General features: G+C 31.2%; 2 protein-coding genes across 2 annotated transcripts in view; one reads left to right on the top strand and one right to left on the bottom strand.

The window, feature by feature from the left end:
• Positions 1-8,042, top strand: part of LOC141335365 (target of rapamycin complex 2 subunit MAPKAP1-like) — a 575,213-nt gene that overhangs the window by 186,998 nt on the left and 380,173 nt on the right.
• Positions 1-8,042, bottom strand: part of LOC141335362 (ras-specific guanine nucleotide-releasing factor RalGPS1) — a 178,172-nt gene that overhangs the window by 29,001 nt on the left and 141,129 nt on the right. The window lies entirely within an intron of this gene.

Below are 8,042 nucleotides of genomic sequence, written 5' to 3'. Positions count from 1 at the left end.
TGTAATAATTAAAATCACTGAATATTTTCAAATCATTGAGCACATCTGCAAAAATTACATCTGAAAACCTCCAGGAAAAAGAAACTTTTCACACCATGGGCACTCTAAAGAATAAGTCCTGACTAAATAACACAAGACAGATTGCATGTACTGATAGCCAAAGAACAAAATGAAACTGCCAAAAACAGCAACTCAACAACCTGAAACAGCATTCAGGGGATTTGTGAGAAAAAAGGATCAGATTCTTTCAGGATAACACACTGTTTTAGGTAAGTTGAAATATTCAGAGTTAGATAACCTGTGGGTGTGGAGGAATCCCTGGAAAATTCTATAATGACAACAATCAATCATTCGCTGCTAATTTGCACATAGCAGCATTTCTCAGTCACGAAAGTTTTCACAGAAGAGATCTGAGTGACTTAACAGAGGTTGAGAGTTCAGAAAACAGACAATGTCAGACTATTCCAAACCATAACAAGACTACATTTTAAGGTCTCAAGGATAAGCTTGATGCAACGGTTGTTTCCAAACAGTAGGCAGAAAATTGAGGATGCATAGACAAATTATAAAGCAGCAACACATGCATCCACAGATAAGCCAATCCCAGAATGCACTGCGACAAGCTAGGTGTAAATTACTTTGAGTATTACACAGTTGCACTACAACAAACTAACAAGCCATCTAATTTAAAAAAGGGATTGTTTTTAAAAAAAAAAAGTCTGCCATGGAATAAAAAAAGTACTTTTTATCTCATATTTCTGACTTCTTTACCTTTTATTTCTTAGTTTACAGCTCACAATTCAGACTTTTTTCATGCACTTTGGAGAAAAATACCGGAATTGTGAGATATAAATTCAGAATTCCAAGAAAAGTCAAAATTGCAAGATTTAAACTCAGGATTTAGAGAAAAATGTCAAAATTGTGAGATTTAATCTCAGAATTCAGAGAAAAAGTCAAAATAATGAGATGTAGACTAAAGTGAAAATTGCAAGATGTAAATTCCCAGAAAAGAGTCAAAATTGTGAGATGTACACTCAGAATTGCAAAGAAAAAGTGAAAATTGCAAGAATAAAACTAGGAATTCTGAGAAAAGAGGTCAAAATTGTGAGATGTAAAATGTAAACTTAGAAATCAGGGAAAAGTAAAAACTGCAAGTTGTAATCTCAGGATTTAAAGAAAAAAGTAAAAACTGTAAGATGTCAACTCAGGATTTAGAGAAAGAGTCAAAATTGTGAGATGTACACTCAGAATTGCAAAGAAAAAGTGAAAATTGCAAGATTAAAACTAGGAATTCTGAGAAAAGAGGTCAAAATTGTGAGATTTAATCTCAGAATTCAGAGAAAAAGTCAAAAGTATGAGATGTAGACTCACAATTCTGAGAATAAAGTGAAAATTGCAAGATGTAAACTCAGAATTCCCAGAAAAGAGTCAAAATTGTGAGATGTACACTCAGAATTGCAAAGAAAAAGTGAAAATTGCAAGAATAAAACTAGGAATTCTGAGAAAAGAAGTCAAAATTGTGAGATGTAAAATTTAAACTTAGAAATCAGGGAAAAGTAAAAACTGCAAGTTGTAATCTCAGGATTTAAAGAAAAAAGTAAAAACTGCAAGATGTCAACTCAGGATTTAGAGAAAAAGTCAAAATTGTGAGATGTAAACTAGGAAATCTAAGAAAAGAGGTCAAAATTGCACAATTTAAATTTAGAATTCAGAGAAAAAAAGTAAAAACTGCAAGATGTAAACTCAGGATTTAAAAAAAAAAAATTTGAGATTCAAACTCAGAATTCTAAAAATTTAAAATGGCAAGATTTAAACTTAGAATTCCGATAAAAAGTCAAAATTGCGAGATGTACACTCAGAAATTCGAGAAAAAAAAACTTGTCTCAAATTATGACATATAAACTCAAAAATGGGAGAAAAAAAGCCTAAAGATCAAAACTACCTTTTAACATTTTTTCTTCTGTGGCGGAAACAAGTTTTCATAATATATATGGAAAACATATATCTAGTACAATGGAAATGATTGGTAGTGTTCATTCAGCAGTCTCTGTGTCTGGTGGGTGAAGTTGATTTTCCAGCCTGGTGCATGTGCAGTGTTTCCAGACCTGTGGACCTGCAACTCAAAATCCCTTGATTCTTTCATGTTCGCAACCCATCCAGAATACTGGCCGCGGATCAGAAAGCGAGATGGCCACCGGTGATGAGGGAGGCTGGGGTTTGTCGAGCAGGATACAGCCAGCAGCATGATGTCAATCCTGGATGAACTTCAATAGCACACCCTACGGTTTCTGAACGTTTGCGGCCATGTGAGGTCGCAACGGGGTCACAGACGAAACGTCACCATGGAGACCACATGAGAACCGCCGACTATCATCCAGATTTGGAGCTGAGCCCATCTCACCCGCTATAAAACAGAGCTGAGCTGTGCAAAAACACCCTAGAGATTTGAGATACGGCAAACCACAAATAACAACCACGACAGACGCTCAGAGCTCCTCTGTTGTATAAACAAAGATAGAAGAGCTACTTTAAAAATGTATTCATCTACAAAATGACAAATGACACAATGAACTCCTGACTGAACTCTGACTCAATCCACAACAAAAGTTCTGAGAATGTTTTATCAAATATAACCATAATCAGATTATTGTAGGTCTTTTTAATATGCCTTTAATGGAATATGGTTACATGTGTAGTGTACATGTTTTTCTTATGCCTAAAAATAAAACACACAACTGGACATAAAATATTTGGATTTCAACAATGTTGTGGCAAATAAATAAGTATTGTTTTACACCGCATACAGTATTTCATACAGCAAAAAGTGTTCATATATTTTTATAGCTTAAAGTACATTAATGTTTTCTTACTAAATAAAACTTTAAATATAAATTTGTACAAAAATATAATAATACATATATGTTTAAAATATATGAAAATGTAACTTTAAACAAAAAATATTATATTAAATATTATATTAATTTGATAAGTAAAAACCTAACTTATACATACATACATATATATATATACATACATATATATATATATATATATATATATATATATATAGTTTTTCTCCATGTTTTTTATATATACAAGTTAAAAATATAAACTAGTAAAAAAAAAAACTCTAAAAGTATGTAAAAATATGTGAAAACAAAATATACATATATTTATTTTTTAAATATGCAAAATATCCTAATTTTAATTAACAAAAAGTATGTAAAATGTTTGTTTTTTTTTCAAAAATATGCTAAATTAAATATTATATTTCATATATGTGACCCTGGACCACAAAACCAGTCTTAAGTCGCTGGGGTATATTTGTAGCAATAGACAAAAATACATAGTATGGGTCAAAATTTTAGATTTTTCTTTTATGCCAAAAATCATTAGGAAATTAAGTAAAGATCATGTTCCATGAAGATTTTTTGTAAAATTCCTACTATAAATATATCCAAATGTAATTTTTGATTAGTAATATGCATTGTTAAGAACTTAATTTGGACAAATTTAAAGGTGATTTTCTCAGTATTTAGATTTTTTTGCACCCTCAGATTCCAGATTTTCAAATAGTTGTATTTCGGCCAAATACTGTCCTATCCTAACAAATCATATATCAATAGAAAGCTTATTTATTGAGCTTTCATGTGATGTATACATCTCAGTTTTGTAAAATTTAACCTTATGACTGGTTTTGTGGTCCAGGGTCACATATATACTTTTTGTCATTTATAATGAGAATATTTAGGTTTTTTTTTTTGTTTTTTTTTTTTTTGTATAAGTTTATATTTATTTAAAATTAGGATATTTTGCATATTTTAAAAAAAAATGTATTTTTATATTTTGTGCACGTTTATATTTTTCATAGACACACACACACACACACACACACACACACACACACACACACACACACACACACGTTGTGTTTACATGTTTTATGGGGACATTCCATAGGCGTAATGGTTTTCATACTGTACAAACCGTATTTTTTATCACCCTACACCTAAACCTAGCCCTCACAGGAGATTGTGCACACTTTTACTTCATCAAAAAAACTAACTGTGCATGATTTATAAGCCTGTTTCCTCATGGGGACCTAATAAATGTCCCCGCAAGGTCAAAATTTACTGGTATTACTATCCTTGTGGGGACATTTGGTCCCCATAACGTGATGAATACCAGGTACACACACACACACACACACACACAATTTATTTATATAAAACACAGCAATTTATGTAAAATGCCATTTAAAAAGGTCAGCAGAAAACAATGCTTACTTTTGAGTCTTGAGTTTATTGTAATTTTATTAGATATATATATTTTAAAATTTTGGTTACGTATCACAATTTTAAGTCTGTTTTTCTCCAAACCTGTGTATAAGACATGTCATGCGTGATGGATGCATTCCCTAAGACTGCATACTTGAGACTGAAGAACTCTGATTAAAAAGACATTTACTGATCATCCATCGTTCAGCACAGGATTCGCTCCAAATTCACTGAAACGAGTGTAGCCATGAAAACAATCATTTGAGACGAGCTGAATGAAAGAGCGATGGAGGGAGGTGTTTATGTCTAAGTCGTCACGAATCAACGGCCACAAGAAACAGAGAAAAATCTGACACTGGCTTTTCAGTGAAACATGATGTTATTGTTTCAAATCTCTGTTAAACTGGACTTCTTACCAGTCAATGAAGGATATTTCAATTTTATAAACACTAGATAATATTTCATAATTTTGTGCTAATGTGATTGCTTCAACAGATGAATACTTTTCAGCAGAGGTGATTTCAGGATATTGGGCTCATTATCACGTTTCCTCTCCCATGTTGAGACATCAATATGGCTGATGTACTTCTGATACAGTGCATGCCAGTAATAACAGGCTCTTCACAGCATTGAGACGAGCGTCCCACAGATAATCACTCAACCTGGGGCATAAACATTTAAATCCAGCATAATATCAGGCTTTTTTAACTCGCTCTGATGAATTGCTAATTCACAAATTCTCTTCACAGCTGTTCATGATGGTATGAGGTGGAGAGGAGAACTTCAGAAGTTCACTTTAAAACAAAGAGAGAGCTGCTGCATTCCTTACAGCTTCTGGTTGGAGATCTAGTATGGGTCACTACTGATTACAAACTACTCCCTCTACTTAAAGAGACAGCTCATCTAGAAATGAAAATCCAGTTATCATTTACTCAACCTCATGTCATTACAAAACTGTTTGACTTACTTTCTTCTGCAGAACACAAAAGATGATATTTAGAAGTTTCAATTGTTTTTTTGTGGTTACGGACTGCATTGACTGCAAATATCCTTGGATGGCCATGAAAAAGCACTTTCAAAATATCTGTTTTTGGTGTTTTGCAGAAGCATAAAAGTATTTTTTGGTTTGTTATATCCCTTTAACCCTGGTTTCCACAATGGGATTTAAAAGAGGAAAAAAAAGAAATTTTGACTTTTTACACAAAAAAATTACAATATGAATGCAGAATGAATACTTTTTCTTGCAATTCTGAGTTTACATCCTGGCTTTTTTTTTTTTTTTTAATTGTGTTTACATACCATAATTGTAACTTTTTCTCAAATTCTAAATGTGCAACTCGCAATTCTGATTTTTTTCACAATTCTAAGTTTGCATCTTGCAATTAAAAAAATTCTCCCACAATTCAGACTTTTTCCTGAGAATTCTAAGTTTAAATTTTGCAATTGTTACTTTCTTTCAGAATTCTAAGTTTATATCTCACAATTATGACTTTTTCAGAATTCTAGGTTTACATCTTGTAATACTAACTTTTTTCTCAAATTCTAAAATTGCAATTCGTAATTCTGACCTTTTTTCACAATTCTAAGTTTAAATCTCACAATTATGACTTTTTCAGAATTCTAGGTTTATATCTCATAATACTAACTTTTTTCTCAGAATTCTAAGTTTAATTCTCGCAATTATGACTTTTAGTTTTATAAATTTTGCATCTTGCAATACAAACTTTTTTCAGATTTCTAAGTTTAAATCTCATAATTCTGACTTTTTTCAGAATTTTAAATCTCAATTATAAGTTATTTTCTCATAATTCTAGGTTTAAATCTCATAATTCTGACTTTTTTCAGAATTTTAAATCTAAATTATAACTTATTTTCTCATAATTCTAGGTTTAAATCTCATAATTCTGACTTTTTTCAGAATTCCAAGTTTACATCTCATAATTCTAACTTTGTTCTCAAATTCTAAATTTGCTACTCGTAATTCTGACTTTTTTTTTTCAGAATTCTAAATTTAAATCTCAATTATAACTTTCTCAGAATTCCAAGTTTAAATCTTGCAATTCTGTTTTTTTTTTCAGAATTAAGTTTAAATGTCATAATTCAGACCTTTTTCTAAATTCTAAGTTTAAATCTCATAATCATCACTTTTTAATTATACCTATAAATTATAACTATAAATCTTGCAGTTATGACTTTTTTCAGAATTAAGTTTGCATCTTGTAAATCTTTAAGAAAATTTTCATAATTCTAAAATCTCAATTATAACTTTTTTCCTCAGAATTCTAAGTTTAAATCTCGCAATTCTGATGTTTTTCCCCAATTCTAAGTTTAAATCTCATAATTATAACTTCTCTCAGAATTCTAAGTTTAAATCTCGCAATTCTGACATTTCTCAGAATTCTAAATTTAAATCTGAATTATAACTTTCTTAGAATTCTAAGTTCAAATCTCACAATTCTGACTTTTTTCCAGAATTCTGTTTATTCTGTTTCTCTCAATCATAATGTTTTTTCTCAGGATTCTAAGTTAAAATCTCACAATTCTGACTTTTTTCCAGAATTCTGTTTATTCTGTTTCTCTCAATCATAATGTTTTTTCTCAGGATTCTAAGTTAAAATCTTGCAGTTATGACTTTTTCAGAATTCTAAGTTTGCATCTCGTAAATTGTACTTTTTTTTCTCAGAATTCTAAGCTAAAATCTCAATTATACGCTTTTTCTCAGAATTAAGTTTAAATCTCACAATTCTGATGTTTTTTTTTCCAGAATTCTAAAATTAAATATCATAATTATAACTTTTTTCAGAATTATAAGTTTAAATCTCACAATTCTGAAGTTTTTTTCCCCCCAGAATTCTAAGTTGAAATCTCATAATTATAACTTTTTTCTCTGAATTCTACGTTCACATCTCATAATTCAAAAAGTTTGCATCTCGTAATTCTGACTTTTTTTCAGAATTCTACCTTTATAGCTTGCAATTCCTCAGAACTGTAAAAAAGTCCAAATGGTGAGATATAAATTCAGAATTGTGACTCTAACTAATCAAACTGCTGAGGTTCTGTCAAATATATGTTCATAACCAATACCAAAATTAAAAACAACATATAATGTTGCTAAAAAGTAATGCAATTACTGCAATTTAAACAAAAGTACTTGCAAAGAATTGCTGGATGCTGTTTTACATTTAAGTAAGTAAGTAAATAAATAAATAAATATTAGGAGGATAAAAGTAGACAAACATGACGTTCAGCACAAATTTAAACAACAATACTGGCACAGGCTTGCTGGATGTTGTCGTGCAAATAATACACGCTTTATGTTTCACCACTTAAGGAGAAAATTATACTGTTTGGAACAACAGCATACAAGGATTTATTCATTATCTCACTGTTGGTTTCACCATGTGTTTGGACTCAGTCGGCCTAAACCCTGCTGAGCTTAAGCAATGTTGCTCAAACTCACAGAACACCCAGTGATTTTAATAAAAACACATTACATTTGTGTAAAACACTATTTAATGGCACAATCAAAACGTCTAAAGGCGGTTATAGTTTCACCACATTTATGTGATGACTTTGCTGCTTACTGTGCCGACCACCCAAAAATCTAATCACGCTGTTGTTTGCCTATAAAAGCAGCGACCCGTGAATTCCCAGTGTCAAATCCCTAGGGATATTGGCCGTCATACTGCAACCAGAAAAACACAAACGCAATCATCTGCTATTTCCTGTTCACCAAACCTTAAATCATCTGGCCGACGGGTCGCC

This window comes from Garra rufa, chromosome 5, assembly GCF_049309525.1.
Source record: "Garra rufa chromosome 5, GarRuf1.0, whole genome shotgun sequence".
Lineage (NCBI taxonomy): Eukaryota > Metazoa > Chordata > Actinopteri > Cypriniformes > Cyprinidae > Garra > Garra rufa.
The sequence above is the reverse complement of the archived record's forward strand: the minus strand, read 5'-3'. Positions and strand labels throughout refer to the sequence as shown.